We start from the raw sequence: 20,546 nt of genomic DNA, 5'->3' as shown, positions 1-20,546 counted from the left end.
TTTAATTATTGCAAAAGTCTTATGAAATATTTGTGCCTTTACGTTCTCATGAATCAAACTAATATTTCATATATGCTCAGAAGTTAATCTATTATGTTTTTATAAAAAAGAAAATAGAACAAACTCTTTGAGATTTTTCTCGCAGTATTGATCTTCTTGTGAGCTTTTGTGTTTTTGCTGCTTGACACACTCCGTAAGATTCTCTTATGTTGAGTAAAATCGAGTAAAATTATCTCGTTGTTCGTAAATGGCCTTGAGATTAATTTATGTCAATACTTTGGATGCAAATCCTCGTGATTTGTTAATTTCCTCCAAAATCCTTATTTTTCACAAAAACAAGGTCGCTCATGTTATTCTCTTGGGAATGACATTTAATGGGGGGGGGGGGGGGGGGGAGTTCTTAAATGAACTTGTGCTTAATTGCTATATCTTTTTGGGAGTGTGGCTGTGGAATTTTTAAAGGGGATGCTTGTATCTTTATAATCTCCTAGGATGAACGCTAAGTATTTATTACCATGTGATATGATCTAGATAAGTTGATATGAGGAGTAGCATTTTAACTATGTTTTTATGTAGTATCTCCATCTTCCTTAAACTTGAGATATCTTTTGTTTGTATTCAATATGATCCCGCGATTTTCGTACCTTCGTTAATTTTATTGACAAAAAGGGGGAGAATTATTTAGTAGTTTCATACTGCATACATATGTTTTACAGATCATTATGTAAGGGGGGGGGGGTGAATCATTTAGCAATAGGTTTCACCTATTATACAAAAGATGTAAGTATTGATTAAGGGGGAGAAACATATCACCATAGTATTACTTCAAAGTTGAGATACAATTGAACTTTGAAGAGAAGATAATAATACAATGTTTTTGTATAACGACGAATGTTGTTATAGCTACGGATCTTCAACAACAACGATGCTGAGTTGAACACGTTCATAATCATTGCGACTTGAATAACGAAGATTTCAAGGAGAGTTCAAGAAACCAAGGAAATCAAGGCATGATGGATCAAGGAGTTTTTCAAAGATTTATTTTTGTTATCCATATGTATTGATAGTTTTATCACTAAAATTGACAAAGGGAGAGATTGTTAGAGCATTGCTCGGTCGAACTCACAAGTGTTGCTATCTCAAGCTTGTTGTCAAATTTAGTTGTCAAAACTATATATTGATTTCTAGTCTACAATTAGTTAAGTCTCGGTCTAGGATAGAGGTAGTTGAGAAATGTACCAGTCGTCATTTGCGTTCTATCGTTTGAAGGCGAAGATCAACCGAAGCTTTTGGAGAACTTCATCAACAAAAGGTAAGTAAAGAATGAACCACCTATTTCTTAAGTTATATTCACATTTCTATCCTTGAGACGTTTGTCGCATAACTAATTAGACTAGCTTCCATAGACAAGAATTTCGAGTCGAGAACTAATTATTTAGTTTACGAGTTTCTCGAAATATAATGACTAAGCTTAATGAACATTTATTCATACTTGATCAATTTTGGTGGAGAAAATTTTATTGTTCGGTACCAAATCATGATTCAAGTTTATCATTCGAAAATAGCCTGCAACAGTGATATGTGTGATTGATGTTTTCGAATTGATTTAGAGAAATGTAGAACTATATTCGGAATACAAGACAGTGTTATCAGTCTTACAAACGAAGAAAAATGTTATATGTATGAAGTCGTATTACATATATTCATACACGTAGCAGAGTAGCTACATATCGACTTACATATTTGTGTGATACACGTATCCGTATGCACATCATGGGAAAATCAGTTTGTTTCGTGATCCAGATAGGTATGTATATTCGTATGCAATCCATTTTGGAACTTTGGTAAGGGAACATGTTTTAAGTATCCAAACTGGTATGCGAACCAATACAATTCTATATTCTTGAACCAGTTTATTACCCAAACCAGCACGCAAACTGAAAAGGTTATGTGAACTCCGGAACCGGTAAAGTCTTAAGGCTTCCAAACAGGCTCGCAAACTGAGAAAGTTCTATCAACTTCAGAATTTATTTTTGCACCTAAGTTTGCAAATCGATACGTGAACTGAGAAAGTTTGATCGACTTCGGAACTCGGTTTTGCTCACAAGTTTGCAAACCGGTCCGTTCACCATGACTCAGCCGATTCACGAACAACTCATGTATTTGTACTTTGTGCATTCACCAACTATGTCGATTGTGTTCAATTGCAATTAAATTATTTATATGAAATAATTTACATTTGCCCAATTCTATAAAACACTAGAGTCATTTGATAACATGATTATGACTCAAGATTAATGTCTTTTTGTTCATGAAAATGAGTGTTAAGCTTTTAAGTTCATACCAGCTAGTTTCGGCTAACCATGTTGAGCATAGTATTTATACATGGTTCGGTTACGGATCCAGCACGCTTAACCCTATGCAACTTAGGTAAAAGTATACTTTATGCCAAAAGGAACCTATTAATCTCAGAAACGAAGGTTATTCAAGAATCGAACCCGTGCAAATACAGAACAGATAAGCAAATGAAGAAAATTGGTGGCTCAAACTCTATCACGTGATTCAGATAGAAATAACAAAGGAAACGGCCTTTGGATTAATATATGACTGAGTGTGATATGCCAGGAACCAGAATGAAGACTATTGCTGATAAAATATACACGCTGTCAGCAAACCAGAGACAATTACGAAGATTGCCAAACCCAGCAAAGGGGCAAAGTCTACCAAGAGTACCTCAAGAGAAAAAGACTGCTCAAGACAAACACAAAAACAATTATGAATTAAAAAGTAGCACATAAGTAAAGATGCTTTTTTCCATTTAAAAGCAACGAGAATCGACTTTCAAGGAAAAAAGGGGGGAAAACACACATCAACCACAGTTGAAAACATCAAAAGAACCCACGAAGGGGCATACTTTGTTCTAGAAAGGCATCAAAAAGAAATACTTCAATCAAAGAGAGGAAGACCTTGAACCCACGACATCTCCTGAGCTAGGATCAGAATTAAAAAGCTTTGTCGGCTTTTCCCTAACAACTGAAGCATCACATAAATACCGGAGAATGCGCCAGAAATCACCACCATACTGCGTCGCCACCGAAAGGAACGCCCTAACTACATGATCTCCAGCAGAAGACGACTCAACCACACTAGGAGAAACCCTTCTCTTCTTTACTGAATTACTAGCAGATCCAGGGACAGTTCTAGCAACAGATCCCGAAGCAGTCCCAGCAGACGAAGCAGGGGCAGACTATAAAAGAAAGCCATCAGAATATCAAAACAAAGATATTAAAGCAAACATATTCGAAGCTTCCAACCTTCAAAGAAAAACGAAGGTTACCTCGTCAGAAGCGGCAGGGTTGGAAAACCAAGGATGGTGCCCGTCACGTTTCATAGGCAAAAAAGGCAGTATGAGGAATGCTGGGTTCCGCGATAGCAGAGCCTGAAAACCATGGATCAGTCATAAGAAAGGGAGTATACGCCCAGCATTTACCGCGATCAAGATAAGAAGATTCATTAATCTCAACTAAGGTCAGATGGGAGTAGATATCGTTGTCACGAAGTGACAACCTTTGCAGCTCATAATAAGGCGGAAGAGGTGGAAGATCCCTAACAACAACTTCTTCTACCTCTGCGACCACATCAGCCTCAAACACCATAGTCATCCCAGTACTCACAGATATCTCAGTATCCTCATATGATGGAGATAACATAGCACCAGGATGATCCGTTCTCGGAGGTAAGTCCGTAGACGAAGAGGGCCTACGCTCCTTATCCGCATTCTTCTTCGGAAGACCAATGGTTCCTAACACCAACATGAGAAACATCCCAATCAACAATGGCGGACGAAAGATCAAAGTCCATTACAAAAACAGATCAGGGGAAAAAATCAACATACATTGGGCATGGGTTTTATTAAACCAACCAAAAGGAAGAGTTTAAACTCATCACGGGGCAAAAATTAAGGGTCATTCATCACATGATCGGAGTTGCATACGAAGGACAATCATGGAAAGATCATCATCAAAATGCAAAATAGGATGAAACCCAAGCCCTCATACAACTAGAATGAGAAAAAAAGAATTATAATTCTCACATGAAAGCACCACAACAACATCCAGCAATCGAAAGAGGAGATGCAGAACTAAGCATAAAGAAGTATGAAAGCAACAACAATGAGTAAAAACCACTTACTTTCACAATCAGACGCTGATCAGAACTTCGAAGGAGCAAAAGAAAAAATGGAGCAGTTAGCAGCAGGAGAAAAAATCTATGAGAAAGGGATGGAGAGCGATAGTTCGAGGAAGGGAAAAACAGTTAATGAAAATTCCTTCTCTTTATTCCCATCTTATAGGCGGCTGGAGAATCCAAAAATTTGGATGTCCCGAGATTCAAGGAGAAGTTATTGCATGAAAGGACATGTGGGGACCACTCACTCGGTACGTGAAAAAATGGCGGCATAACGGAAGTTTTCTTCCAATTCTACCAAACGGTAGAATATGAAAGAAAAGGGGAAAAATGTGAATACCAATATTCTGCGGAGTACGTGTCACGATCTTAGTGGCCGCATACAAACTTAACTGTGTAGCCTTCGCTAGACAGAGAAGCCTGAGTAACAAAGGATACCTTCGCAAATCTATTTTATCCAGTCCCAAGGAAGGATGCCTCGACGGTTTAGATAAGAAGCGTAAAATCCTAGTCTACAAGGAGGCAGTTGGCAAAGGGACAGAGTTAGATGACGCATCTAATCAGCATCAAATGCACAAATCTCTTATCTACACGCATAATCAAAGCACGTGAAGAGAGAAGGCGTGGCAGAACCCGATTGGCAGAAGCTGGCGGTGAACGAAGGTACAACCTGTACTAAGGTTGGGAAGTTCCCGAAGGAACGTGGGTCAGCTGAGGTGGCAGAGTGCGACTGAAGAAAGCATGCTGTGAACGAAGGTACCATTGGTACGAAAGGTATATCAGCGAACGATGGACCCAGAGGAAGCAAAGATATACCTATAGCATAAGGGGTTATAAATACCAAGCCTCACCAACCAACTAAGGGCATTCAATATCTAGGAGAGAAGATCTAGTCTTAAGCTTATACCTCTTTAATGTTTGGAACTTAAGTATCGTTGAACTTGAGTTCTCTCTATTACTTTGGGAAGCATTTAAGATCTCTGTAACCACCATCAAGATCTTTGTAACCACCATACTCAATAAAAAACAATCACTCATTACCCCGTGGACGTAGACGAAAGTCGAACCACGTAATCTCTCGTGTCTCATGATAACTTAGAAGCTTTTACATTATATTTGTGTTCTTCGTTATTATTGCGATCGTGAATACCATTTATTACTAAGCATCATCAGTTCAATAGAGGCATCAATACTACTTAGTATATGATCCTCTGAGTTGTACACATTACGTAGACTACGGGAAAACGAGTAGTCACATCTTGTTTATTTGAATAAGTTTCAAAGATTTCATCTAACGGTGTATATTGCTTGCTTGGTTCCAAAGATATCTTAGCTTAAACTTAAATCAACCTAGGCATTGAAGTCTATATAAGGGGAACTCTTGGCAACTGGAAACTTTGAATCCTGACACTACTTTTTGGTGTGTCCTAGTTGTATCTAGAGTCGTCCTCTTCAGAAACCCTTTTAGGATTTAGCGACTATCAAAGACTTCATTGGGATTCGTGAATCCAGGTTCAGTTATCTTTTATCTTGATAACTTGAGTATCCTGATCTTGTTCGACTGTTGATTTATCACTTGAACAAGATATATAAAAATCACAAAGTTCTTTTCGTCTCAACTTTGTGATTCCACAAGTTTTATACTTATGAGGTGAATAATAATCTAGGATTCACTTCGGGTTGCATAAGTCCGATTTTGAGGATAGCCATACTTTGTCAAGGTTCTATCGATTTCTATCACCTTGATCCTACTCTTGATTTAATCATCTGTTTCAATCGTAATCAGGAAATTAATTATAGGCTTAATCTGTGGGAGGCAAATTTGGTTTAAAGTCTTAAATTGAGTTGAAACAACTCTTAGTTGGTGTGATGTCATCTAAGGGAATCAATTGCGCGGAGTTCTGTTGGGATTTAAGAGGCGTAAGGAGCGCGACTGTACCTGAATCAATGTGAGACTGAGTTCGGGCTCAACTACATTGCAGACCGAAGTTAATTGGTAGTAGGCTAGTGTTTGTAACGGCTTAATACAGTTTTGTGTTCAATGTGGACTAGGTCCCGGGGTTTTTCTGCATTTGTGGTTTCCTCGTTGACAAAATTTCTGATGTCTGTGTTATTTCTTTTTCCATATTATATTGTTTATCTTTATAATTGAAATATCACAGGTTGTGTGTTGATTAAACAGAGTAAAGAAGTCCGACCTAGTTTGTTGGATACGACTTGATTGATCCTTGGACATTGGTCTTTGGTATCATCCAAGAACTCTCTTTGTGATTAGGTTCAAGATTGAATTCTGTAAATGTTTTAATCGCAAAAGAGATAGAGATATCACTCTAAACACTTTCCTTGATTGAGTTTTAACGCTCGGAGTTGTGTTGATTTTGTCCATAAAGATTGCCTACGAAAAGTTGGTGGTGTATTTTGGTACCTAGTGTTTTCAAATATTCATTTGGTTAAAATAAAATCTTTGTCATGAGAAACAACGATTGATAAGGAAAATTGATGGACTACATTGTAAACTATACATGAAGAATTCTGACCTCCGAGAAGGATCTTAAAGAGAATTGGCTCTTCAAAAGATGTTGGATGTATAAATCCGTCTCATCGAGGAGTATATTCCCAATCTATCTGAATGAAAGGCTAAATTTACAAAAACCCTTGAGGATTTTGAAAACGCAGGGGGTACCAAGATACACCACCAAATTTTTCTTAGACAATCTGTATGGACAAACTCAACACAGCTCTGAGAGTAAAAAAACTCAATCAAGGAAAGTTCCTAGAGTTATATATATCTCTCTCTCTTATTATTAGAACGTTTACAGAATTGAATCCGTGAACCTAACTACAAAGAGAGTTCTTAGACGGTACCAATGACCAGTGTCCAAGGATCAATCAAGTCTTTTTCAACTAACAAGGTTGGACCTAGATACTTTGATTGATCAACGCACAACCTGTGATATTTCAATTGTAAAGATAAACAATATAATGTGGAAAAATAAATAACACAAACACCAGAAATTTTGTTAACGAGGAAACTGTAGATGCAGAAAAACCCCGGGACCTAGTCCAGATTGAACACCAAACTGTATTAATCCACTACAAACACTAGCCTACTACCAATTAGCTTCGTTCTGGAATGTAGTTGAGCCCTAAAAGGAAATTCACCAATTAAGGTACAGTCGTGCTCCTCACACCTCTTGAATCTCGTAAGACTCTGCGCAATTGATTCCCTTAGTTGATCTCACCCACAAATAAGAGTTGCGTCAACCTCAATTGAAGAATTTAAACCAAATATGCCTCCCACATATTAAGCCTATATTTGATCTTCTGATTTACGATCTAAACGGATGATCAAAGAAAACGATAGATCCAGGTGATGGAAATCTATAACAACTTAGACAAAAGTTTGGCTATCCTCAAAATCCGGACTTATGCAACCCGAAGTGCAGCCTTGATTATTGTTCACCTCACAAGTATAAAACTTATGGAATCAACAAAGTATGAGACAAAGAGACTATGTTGATTACTATCTATCTTGATCGTTGGAGCAAGCTCTACAAAGAATCAAGATCAAGATGTTATCAAGATAAAAGATAACTAGACCTGGCTTCACGAATCCATGTGAATTCTTTATAGTCGCTAAACCCTAAAAGGGTTTCTGGAGAGGAAGACTCTAGATAAAACTAGGAGTAGTGTCAGGATTCAAAGATCCAAGTTGCCAAGAGTTCCCCTTATCTAGACTTCAAAGCCTAGGTTGCTTTAGATTTAAGCTAAGATAGTTTTGGAACCAAGAAAACAATATCCACTGTTTGATGAAAGCTTTGAATCTTAATCACATATACAAGATATATACAACGGTTAGGTAAACCGTAACCGAACTGTGTATAAAGACTATGTTCAACATTGTTAGCCGAAACTAGCCAATTTGAACTTAAAAGCTTAACACTCATTTTCATGTTCACTAAGACATTAATATTGAATCACAATCATGTGATCAATTGAGTCTAGTGTTAATTAGAGAAATGACCAAATGCAAATTACTTCATAGAAATAATTTAATCGTAATTGAATCATGGTCGACAAAGTTTGTAAACGTAAAAAGTACAATTACTTGAATCGTTCGTCAATTGGCTGAGTCACAGTACGCGGACCGGTTTGCAAACTTATATGCAATTACCGTGTTCCGGAGTCTACAGAACTTTTCAGTTCATAAACTAGTTTGTACACTTATGCAATTACCAATTTTTGGACTCTACAAAACTTTTCAGTTCACTTACCGGTTTGCAAACTTTGCATCAACTCAAAGTTCCGGAGACTACGAAACTTTTTAGTTCATGTACCGGTTTTCAAATTCTAGACCTTTGCCGGTTCCGGAGTTCACAGAACATTCATCTTGCTACCGATTTGGGTATTAAACTGGTTTTAGAACATAAACTGTTTTGGCTCGCATACCGGTTTGATTATTTTAACCCGGTTCCCTTACCAAAGTTCCACAATTGTTTTACATACATATTCGGATCAAGAAACAAACTGATTTTCCCCTGATGTACATACGAATATGCATATCACACAAATTTGAAAGTCGATATATAACTACTCCGCTACGTGTACGAATACATGTAATACGTCTTCAGACATATAACAGTTTTCTCAGTTTGTAAGACTAATAACACTGTCTTATATTCCGAATATAGTAGTTCTATATTTCTCAAAATCAATTCGAAACATTCCTGAATAAATAACAATGACACTTATCACTGTTCCAGGCTATTTTCGAATGATAAACTTGAATCATGATTTGGTTCCGAACAATAAATTGTTCTCCACTGAATTTGATCAAGTATGAACAAATGTTCATTAAGCTTAGCCATTATATTTCAAGAAATTCGTAAACTAAATAATTAGTTCTCGATACGAAATTTTTGTCTATGCAAGCTAGTCTAATTAGTTATGGGATAATAGTCTCAAGATAGAAAAGTGAATATAACTTCAGAAATAGGTGGTTCAGTCTTCACTTACCTTTTATCGATGAAGTTCTTCAAAATCTTCGGTTGATCTTCGCCTTCAAACGACAGAACGCAAATGATGACTATCCTAGACCGAGACTTAACTAATTGTAGAATAGAAATCAAGATATGTTTTTGACAACAAAAATTTAACAACAAGCTTGATATAGAAACACTCGTGAGTTCGACCGATAAATGCTCTAATAGATTTGAAATTTGAAAAAGAAACATCTAATTCATGATTCTCTTGATTCTTGTTTAAAGAATTATCGTCAATCAAGTGATAAACGAGGCCTCGACATTGATGTAACTCATATTTCGTTGAAAGGACCTGATGATATTCACACCACTTATGTAGGATTTTGTATGTTATGTGGTTCATTCAATCATTATCAACATACTTGTAAGATCTTTAAACAAAAGTTAAAATCTGTCAATATTTTGTATAAGAAAGCTAAAAAACTTTTGTTCAACATTGAAATACTTACAAAAGGCATGACAAGACATCCTAATACAAGGAAAATTAATGTCAGTCTAGGAGCTTTCGCCTTGAAGTCATCCTCACCCTTTCAATAGTTTCTTGATAGTGGGTGTAGCCGGCATATGACGGGTGACTTTTTATGGTTCATTGATATGAATGATTTTAATGGAGGACATGTAACCTTTGGAGATGAGAGTTGTTGCTATATTAGTAAAAAAGGGACGATATCAAGCTTCCAGGAGTGCCTGAAATCCATGATGTTGTTTACGTCAAAGGTATGTCTACTAATCTTCTTTATGTTAGTCAATTTTTTGACAAAGGCCATAAAGTTATTTTTAGTGCAGAAGGATGTGAGATTGTAGATAAGTATGGAAAAGCAATTTTTCATGGAATTTGTGGCATAAATAACTGTTATCTTCTTGATATTCAGTTTAATCTTCGTTGTAACTTGACTACGGTGAAATCTACTCAACTTTGACATGAGTTTTTTGGTCACATAAATTGTCGCCTCCTTGGCAAGATCATTAACAATTAAATTGTTAGAGGTGTACCTACAATCAGTGCCAAATTAGATGGTGTTTGTGGTGCTTGTCAGAAAGGTACACAAGCTAGAGTTCCACATCAGTCATCACCAGACATTGCCACCAAAGCTCCTTTTGATTTGACTTATATGGATTTGTTTGGTCTTATCCAACAAACTACTGTTGGAGGGAAAAAATATGCCTTGGTAATGGTCGATGATTACACCAGATTTACTTTGGTGGCGTTCTTGGCTCATAAGAATGATATCCTGAAAGAATTCGAGATTATTGTGAATTGAATTCAGAATAAATAAGGTCGCAGACTGAAGAAAATTAAGAGCAATCGTGGAACATAATTTAAAGATACTAAGGTATTTGAGTTTTATGACAGACTGGGAATTATTCAACAATACTCTCCACCAATAACTCCACAAGCTAATGGGGTCGAGGAAGAACAAAAATATCCAAGAAATGGCTCGGGCAATGCTTGACAACAAAAACTTACCTCTTAAGTTTTAGGGAGAATCTGTCTTTACGATATGCTACTTGATTAACCGTGTTTACCTACGATCACGAACCCTAAGTACTCCATATGAGTTATGGTATGGTAAGAAACCTAACTTTAGTTATATCTATGTGTTTGGCAGAAAGTAATACATTCTGAAAGATCGAGAACAAAAAAGGAAATTCGATTTCAAAAGTGACGAAGGAATTTTTCTCGGCTATGCATCGGATAGTCGTGGTTTTTGAGTATGCAATCTCAGAGCCAATGCCACGATGAAGTCGACAAATGTTATTATTGATGATTTGAGCAGTTTTCATCATGATAACTCTCCTGCTGAGTTACCTCATATGGAGACAACTGAGACGATCAAGAAAGCACCTCTATCGGAAGAAGTGGTTCCCACTGTCTCTGATTTTGATTGCTCTAGTGACAAGAATAAAATCCCTGACAAGGGTGTCCCTGATGAACGAACCCATGCTCGAAATTTATAGTTTCATATGGATCATGATACCGAAAATATTATTGGTGGAAAAGACTCAATTGCTAAGACAAGAAGTTAGCTTCAATACTTATGCAATTACGCATGCTACCTATCTCAAGCTGCGCCTAGAAATATTGATAAACCTCTGAATGATCCTACTTGGGTCAGTGTTATGCGCTATGAGATTAATCAATTCAAGCGACAAGAAGTTAGGGATCTTGTTCCTTGTTCATCCAATGTAAATATTGTCAGTACCAAATGGATATTTAAGAACAAGTCAGATGAATTTGGAACGGAGGTTCAAAATAAAACAAGACTTGTAGCTCAAGGTTATTGATAGACACATTTTTGTGTTTAATTTGTCCTCAATGTCCGTATTGTTGGAACTCTATTTTTGTACTAATATTGTGTTTTTATGTATTTTTAGGAAATAAACATTTTTGGAAAGATCTGCTCGAAAAATTATGTGGGGCATCCCCGGAGGACATTTGTTATTCGGACTCTCATTTTGGTTAAGGGGCAACCCAATTACTAAGGGGCACCTCAGTTGGGCATTTGCTATTTACACTCCACAAACGATTAGGGGAACTTCATCTCTTTAAATTCAAAAACTTTTTTTTGGCGGGAAATGAAGTTCTCAACTGTTAGAGTTTCAATCAACAAAATGAAGGTGTTTTAGGGAGATTCAATCGCTCAAACTTGGTAGGAAGATGTGATATGGCATGAGGAACACATTATGGGTAGTGGGTTCGATCAGAAGTGGCTGGAAAACGCGTGATGATCCTTGAGCCCAAAACAGAGCACGTGCACTGTAGCACGAGCAAAAATGGAGTTCTTGTGTGCATGGAAGAGTCCTACTAGCGTTGGAAGAGTGTTGAGGCGTGGAGAAGACATTTGGGAGCGTGCAGGATCAAAGTTAACGCGTGCATGGGATTAAAAATGGAAATTTTCGTTATTATTGGCAGCCGAGAATACTTGGATTAAATGGAGAATATATGCAATCAATGGTCAGATTTTTGGCTCCAATTCACTATAAATACAAGGCAAAACAGTTTGGAAAATGGGTCGAGAGTTTTGGGAGCTAGGGAGAGCTAGAGAAGACGAAATCAGAGTTTAACAAAACTCTGTTTCTGCTGCTGCATGAAGATGAACACGAAGAACAATAGACTGTAAGAGACTGTCGTTCTTCAACACTGACAGCGACAGTGGAGTGTGGGTCGTAGTTTCCCAAAGACTACAGCATTTCATATGTATCGTTCTTGTGTGACGCTTCCTGTGGGTCGCACATTAGCTGTTTACACCATTTTCTCTTCTTCTCATCAATAAACCATTTTGAGCCGTAATAAATTATTTTGAGAGCATTTATACTATGATGAGCTAACTCCCTCGTAACCAAGGAAATGGAGGAAGCTATTCACGCAACATAAATGGGTAACTATTTCATTTAATTATATAATTCACCTAATCGCTGCTTTTGCAGAGTTTTAAATTGTTTGAATGATTGTCTTAATTATTTGTTATTCAGTTTGATAGGTTATGCTTGGTTTAATCTCTTGATAATCTATGATTAAGGTTTACAAATAATGTTTGAGAATCTGTATGATTGATAGTGAATTAAAGATAAAAGAGGACTTAAGAATTGAATAGAGTTTTGAAATATTTATCATTCAATTTTGCATAATAGTGGAATCTAGTGTCTTGGTTACCTCTCGCACCCATTGTTAATAATTTTGTATATAATTTTTATCTTTTTTATTAAGTCTAAAAAATTATCCTTCACAAATCCGAGAGTTTGAACCTTCATTACTACAACCCACGAAAAATCTATAATCATTTTGGCGCCGCCGACGCGGATTTGTGCTTAGGTAGAATTTTTAGGTTTTTATTATTTTTATTATTCTATTTGTTCTTTTTTACGTCTCTTTGGTTGTGTCTTTGTATTACAGGTTTGAAGTTGGATACTAAAGACCTTGGAATCAAAGCTTAAAGCTAAAAGAGAAGGAAAAAAGACAAAGCAAAAAAAAAAAGAAAAAAGAGAGAAAAAAAAAGAGAGAATTATTATTTATTTTTTTTAAGAGACTTTCCATTTTTTTTTGTAATTATTATTATTATTTTTGTATTTCTTTTCATTGGACTAGACTTTGGACAATTTATTTTAATTTTAAACCCTACAGAAGGGTTATATAAAAAAAAATACAAAAAAAATTAAATATAAACTGTTTGCAGGGAGGGACGACGATTACAATATCGTCTCGGCCCCTCGGGTTCGTACATGACATATGAGTCATGGCCCGAGTCGACTTCAACGGTTCATCCCCCGTCTGGTACGGGAGGTAAGTCCATCGAAACACTCGCGAATCTCCTGTAAGCGAGTTACTGTATTCCTTAAGGTGATTCATTGATTGATGACGAATTTGGACTGTTTTTAAATTCCTAGTAAAGGGCAAGGCCTGGACAATACAAGATAAGGGTTCGGATTTCATCACCGCTCCCTTCTTGCCCGCCTTAGGAAAACGAAACCTAACGCGAACCCAAGCTTAAAATTTGATTAGAACGAGACCGATAGGGTAACGAGCTTGGTAGGAAAATCTTTCGAAAAATATTGGTTACTCTTTTCAGCATACTTCGAAGTTCATGATGGTTTCTGTGAGTTGAATGCGTGACTGCGCCGCCTTGTGATAGCGGTGAGGCCTTGGGTATCAAAGCTCCACTGAGCTTCCCTCGCCTCAATTAAACTTACTTTGACTCGGATTGATTCCAGAGGGGTTTGCTTAAATTGTAACGAATTCCCTTTCGAAGGATTAGAAGCTGGTCTAGAAACAATCTAAGTGGAGCCATCATGCTTGTTGTTTGCTAGATTTTATAGGTTTGATTTAGTCGAGTCAGCCTTGTTTGTGATTGTGTAGAATTTCCTTGCAATTAAGAATGTCGAACTAGTATGATAGAAGCCAATACAATGATTATCGACCTGAATTTTAATATGGACATCATCCTTTCTATGACCATTTTGGGAATAGTGGTTGGGAACGCCATCATTTGGAAGGATATGGGTCATACCCTGGTGAGCCCAATTACTATCCACACATGCATCAGTCTTACGAGCAAGAAGATTATAGTACTAGTTCTTCGTCTCTAGAGGATACAATCAAACTATTGAAAAGTAGTCCTTTTTATGATCCCTATGTTCCTATTCTTCCTTTAGAAGAGTCCCTCAGGGAGTTAGCTGAGTCGACGCGTAAGTTAGCTGAGATGAATAGTGTAATTCTAGACGAAAGAACTACAATAATGAGTGAACTTTCTATAGAGGAATCCCTCAAGCTGATGGCTGAGACAAACGAAAGACTTGCTCGAAATAATCTTACTTTCCAATATAGTGTTTCCAATAATACCCTTAAAAATGAGGATAGTTATTTTCATAATCAAGATGACAAGGTTAGAATTGGTAGCACTACTTGTTTTGATGAGGTTCGATCTTTTTCATGTTATTATGATGAGGATAGTGTTGATGGAGAATCATACTTATGTAAGAATAATGATCAGGAAATGGTTACTCCAATTGAGCTTTACAATAATAATATTATTTCTAGTTCAAATCCAAATAATTTTAATAATTATTCACCTATTCAAAAGGACGAGGATTTGACTAGAGATACCCTCGTTTTAGACGATGTAGTATTTCCTGTTTACAAAGCCGATAATGATTTAGAGGAACGAGTTTATTCTGAGAATAATGTTTTAGAGTCTAGCGATTTAGAAACAATAGTCTTAGACGAAGAAGATGAACTCGTAGAGATGAGTGAGGATGAACCTGACTTAGAAGAATCAATTGACCATTTCCAGGAATTTGATGACCTAGAAATTAGGGAAATTGTAGCTAGTCTATCTAGAGATACCCAAAACTCTAAGTTTGGGGGTGATTATCACCTTCCTAGTGCCTTACCTTTAACTCTCAGAAAGTCCCTTCACTTAGGACTTGATATCTATGCCTCGACAATTTTACAAGATTACCTTCATACTCATTTTCCAGAACCTAATGATGTCCAGGAAGAAGTTCAGTCATTAGAAACCCATCCTCTGGTTGATGTGGTTTGCCCAGGCTATGATCCCCAGATTGACTTTGTTTTCCACCAAATAGTTTTCTTCCAACTGTGGGAACGTTTATATTCCAAATGTGTCGAATATTAAGTTGTGAGACTAAACCTAAATGCTTTAGGAAATTAGAATCGACACATTTGCTTAAGAATGACCACTACTCTCATTGTGGTCAATTATGTAAGTCAAATCTTATTGACTTAGAGGATCCTCAGTTATTTAGGTTATTATTGTGCGCTTCTAAGATCATATTTGAGTTTTTCCAGACTCTAGGACCTAATGATTCGGATCCCACCTATGAAGAAATGCAGCCAATGAATTTTATTTATCTAGACCCAGTTATAGATCTTGAACCTGAGCCACAACTAGATGTAGTTGTCTTAAACAAGGGTATGTTCGGCATCTTTTTGGTCTGTTGCAGTTTCCTCTTCTTGTGGGTAATACTTTTTTATCCAGGTGACCCACAGTTATTCCGACTACTTCTATATGATTCTATGAGGTGACTAATCCTTTCCAAAGTCTGGCTGAAGACTTTAAACTTAGCACTTCTTGGGAGGTATCCCATGCTCATGCAACACGGTAATATCTTTCCTTAACTCTTTCGCTTCAAATGGTAACAGTTTCTCCTTGTTCATGCTTTTAGTTTCATCTTTAGAACATTGAGGACAATGTTATACTTAAGTTTGGGGGTATGGGAGAAACTTTTTAGTTGTAATTAGTAAACTCCAGAGCCTAGAAATTTATTCCTATTAAGGTTTGCACTAAGCAATCTAAGTGGATGGGAACATCTTGGTTATAGGAGTTGAGGAACCAATCTGATTAGATGGAAACATCTATAGAGTCTATTCATAAAAGCACAGAGCTCAGGTGTTAGAAATAACATGATAGTTGCACCATATATCGTTGAGTCCTTTTCATTTCTTTTTTTTAATTTTATTTTTTCATTTTAAACTATGTTTCTCTAAGTGATTAGGTGGGGCACACGATTCAAGTTGTTACCACTGCTAGGATGAATTAGAGTGACTGAGTTACTAAAAAAAGAAAAAGAAAAAAAAAAGACCGGACCAGTTAGACCAATCGGAATAAGTATTAACACTTGGATAGCAATATGCGTGTGTTCTCCCTGTTTCCGTCGCCTAAGCAAGCGTGGAATGCAGGACCCGTGGGAACTATCGTGTAATCTGCTGACAAGAAGCATGCGCTTGGATCAAAAAGATCTATTCATGCCGTTAAGTTAAAAAAAATGTTATTGTTCTGTGTAGTCAACTGTTGGTTCCCTTGTATTTGCTAGTTTGTTGATCTAGATTTAAGTTATTGACCACTGGTTCCCTTGTATATGCCAGTTGTATTGATATTAATCAGACTGGTATCTCAGTCCATTAGGATAGGTTCATTCTGGCAGTGGCCTTCAGACAGATATGTGAAACATTGATCATTTGGTTAACATCAAAACCATTTACATTTTTCTATTTCCATCTCCTTTTTCTATCCATATGATTAGTTTGACTCCGAATATGATGTCCATAGTGCAACTATCTGAGTAGAGCTCTGTCACTTTATATGAATTCTAGTATGCTTGAGTGCAAACTCGTGTACATCAATTGGAATTTCGCATCAGGGTACTTCCTCCTATAGTCAATAAGTATGCCAACCAAGGAGATTCTTTAGTGCCTTCCAAGGTTCTGCATAGATAAGCTAGGGTCTGGAGTAATGGTTTTGTGGGCACACCTCTGGTAAATCCTCCCGAGATTAACTCGGTTTTATTTATTTTTTATTAGTTTTTCTCGAGGATTAGCAAATAATAAGTTTGGGGGGTATTTGATAGACACATTTTTGTGTCTAATTTTTCCTCAATGTCCGTATTGTTGGAACTCTATTTTGTACTGATATTGTGTTTTTATGTATTTTTAGGAAATAAACATTTTTGGAAAGATCTGCTCGAAAAATTATGCGGGGCATCCCTGGGGGTCTTTTGTTATTCGGACTCTCATTTTGGTTAAGGGGCAACCCAATTACTAAGGGGCACCTCAGTTGGGCATTTGCTATTTACACTCCACAGACGATTAGGGGCACTTCATCTCTTTAAATTCAAAAACTTTTTTTTTGGCGGGAAATGAAGTTCTCAACTGTTAGAGTTTCAATCAACAAAATGAAGGTGTTTTAGGGAGATTCAATCGCTCAAACTTGGTAGGAAGATGTGATATGGCACGAGGAACACATTATGGGCAGTGGGTTCGATCAGAAGTGGCTGGAAAACGCGTGATGATCCTTGAGCCCAAAACAGAGCACGTGCATTGTAACCCGAGAAAAAATGGAGTTCTTGTGTGCATGGAAGAGTCCTACTAGCGTTGGAAGAGTGTTGAGGCGTGGAGAAGACATTTGGGAGCGTGCAGGATCAAAGTTAACGCGTGCATGGGATTAAAAATGGAAATTTTCGTTATTATTGGCAGCTGAGAATACTTGGATTAAATGGAGAATATATGCAATCAATGGTCAGATTTTTGGCTCCAATTCACTATAAATACAAGGCAAAACAGTTTGGAAAAGGGGTAGAGAGTTTTGGGAGCTAGGGAGAGCTAGAGAAGATGAAATCAGAGTTTAACAAAACTCTGTTTCTGCTGCTGCATGAAGATGAACACGAAGAACAATAGACTGTAAGAGACTGTCGTTCTTCAACAGTGACAGCGACAGTGGAGTGTGGGTCGTAGTTTCCTAAAGACTACAACATTTTATATATATCGTTCTTGTGTGACGCTTCCTGTGGGTCGCACATTAGCTTTTACACCATTTTCTCTTCTTCTCATCATTTGTAAACCATTTTTGAGCCATAATAAATTATTTTGAGAGCATTTATACTATGATGAGCTAACTCCCTCGTAACCAAGGAAATGGAGGAAGCTATTCACGCAACATAAATGGGTAACTATTTCATTTAATTATATAATTCACCTAATCGCTGCTTTTGCAGAGTTTTAAATTGTTTGAATGATTGTCTTAATTATTTGTTATTCAGTTTGATAGGTTATGCTTGGTTTAATCTCTTGATAATCTATGCTTAAGGTTTACAAATAATGTTTGAGAATCTGTATGATTGATAGTGAATTAAAGATAAAAGAGGACTTAAGAATTGAATAGAGTTTTGAAATATTTATCATTCAATTTTGCATAGTAGTGGAATCTAGTGTCTTGGTTACCTCTCGCACCCATTGTTAATAATTTTGTATATAATTTTATCTTTTTTATTAAGTCTAAAAAATTATCCTTCACAAATCAGAGAGTTTGAACCTTCATTACTACAACCCACGAAAAATCTATAATCAGTTATTCACATATTCAAGGAATAGATTTTGATGAAACCTTTGCTCATGTTGCACGCCTTGAGTCCTTATATTTGTTATTAGCTCATGCTTGTTTTCTCAAGATTAAGCTGAAATGATGAGGGTACCCAAATATAACATGTTTTTCGTCTCAACTTATAAGTACGATACCAAGTGTGATTGTCTATAGACAAAGTCGAGACAATACAATGACAAGGTATTCACTTGATAATAGTTACGGTCCAAAATCGATTTACTATAGGATCAATATCAAGTGATAATGATTTAGTGCACTAGTGTATTTACTTTTAATTATAACAAAACAATTATAATTGTGGAAAGTAAAAGTAAATGACACAGCAAGATTTTGTTAACGAGGAAACCGCAAAAAGGCTTATCTTCCTCTAACAGATAAGCCTTTATGATTTCCATTTAGATGAAAGATCAAGGCTTGGAAATCTGTTTGAAATAGACAAAGCTAGCAAACCTCACAATCCGGAACACTTACACTCACTTATAGTAAAATCCTGGATATTTTATCACCTCTCAAAAATAATCTTCAAAAGATTACTTAAGATCAATTTTCAGATATCTATCTTTATGAATCAAAAAGTATGAAACGAAAACAACTTTGCGATTTATATCTATCTTGCCTGAAAGAGATTACGAAAACCCCGTTGACAGAAAAGCAAGATCAGCATTGACGAACTATCAAAGTAAAGATAGTCGGACCTGGATTCACGAATTCCCAAAGAGAAGTCTTTCAGTCGTAAACCTATGTTTCTCAAAGGAAACCTATGTTCATAGAGGACGACTCTATCTATCAACTAGGACAAAAAGTGTCAGGGATTGAATTTCCCAGTTGTATAAGCATCTTTATTTATATTTTTTCAAGACTGAGGGTTGCTTAGAATTCAATCTAAGATAATTTGAGAATCAATCAAACACTTTACGACTTGAAAATACAATATAAGAATATACACCGTGGTCCGGTTACGGAACCGTGTATAATGAATGTTCGGTTTTTGCAAATATTCCATGTGAACAATAAGGAAAATTGATGTTCATTAAAATACCTAAGATTTTAATCATGATGCACATACATAAGTGTTTAAGTGATTAATGAAGTCTTAGAAGTGTTCCAGAGAGTCATAGCAATGCTAAACATGTTTAACAAATAAATCTTTGAGCATCTTCTAGATTTTACTGGGACCATTGGTGAAACGGTTCGTGAACCGTAAGGGTAAATTCCATGAGTTAGGAAGCTACGGTTCGTGAACCGGGTTCACCAACCTTACTCATCTCAAGAACTCAAATGTACACTGTTCGCGAAATAGGTTCACCAGCCATACTCGGTTTATGAACTCAGATGTACACGGTTCGTGAACTGGGTTCGCCAACCTTAAGCTTTTTATACCAACACAAAAAATTCAAATCACCACGGGTCGTGAACTGTTCACAACTGAAATTTTGTTTTGCGAACTGGTTCGATGACCTTCCCTGTATTTCTGAAACTCAGATATCTATGATTGGCAAACTGGTTTGCCAACCTACCCTGAGCAGAAATAACAAAAGTTCTGAATTCTCTCTTATGATGTTTGAAACTTCCGTGTGGGGAATTTTCAATTAATCCACAAATTAATTCTCAAACGATAAATTGTTTCAAACCAACACTGTTAAGGAACTTTGAACATCTATGATAGAATCATATTTCGAGATTTTTAACAAGACAAGCTTGACTCGAAATTTTTTATTTCTTAATCTACAAGAAGTCACATTACATATTCTCAACTATAGAATGGTAAGATATTGAGTAAAGTAGAATGGTTCAGTCTTCACATACCTGATACATAATTTCTTCAAATGTCTTCGTCCATCTTCGAGGGTGATGTCTGATACTCAACTACCAAATTCTAACCTAGTGCGAGACTTGACTTAGTAGACTATAAATAAAGATATAG

General features: G+C 36.5%; 1 pseudogene; it reads right to left on the bottom strand.

Moving 5' to 3' along the window:
- Nucleotides 1-2,950: 2,950 nt before the first annotated feature.
- The window catches only part of LOC113352582, a 77,396-nt pseudogene continuing 59,800 nt past the window's right edge, over nucleotides 2,951-20,546 (bottom strand).

Source organism: Papaver somniferum, chromosome 2 (assembly GCF_003573695.1).
Source record: "Papaver somniferum cultivar HN1 chromosome 2, ASM357369v1, whole genome shotgun sequence".
Taxonomy (NCBI): Eukaryota; Viridiplantae; Streptophyta; class Magnoliopsida; order Ranunculales; family Papaveraceae; genus Papaver; species Papaver somniferum.
The sequence above is the reverse complement of the archived record's forward strand: the minus strand, read 5'-3'. Positions and strand labels throughout refer to the sequence as shown.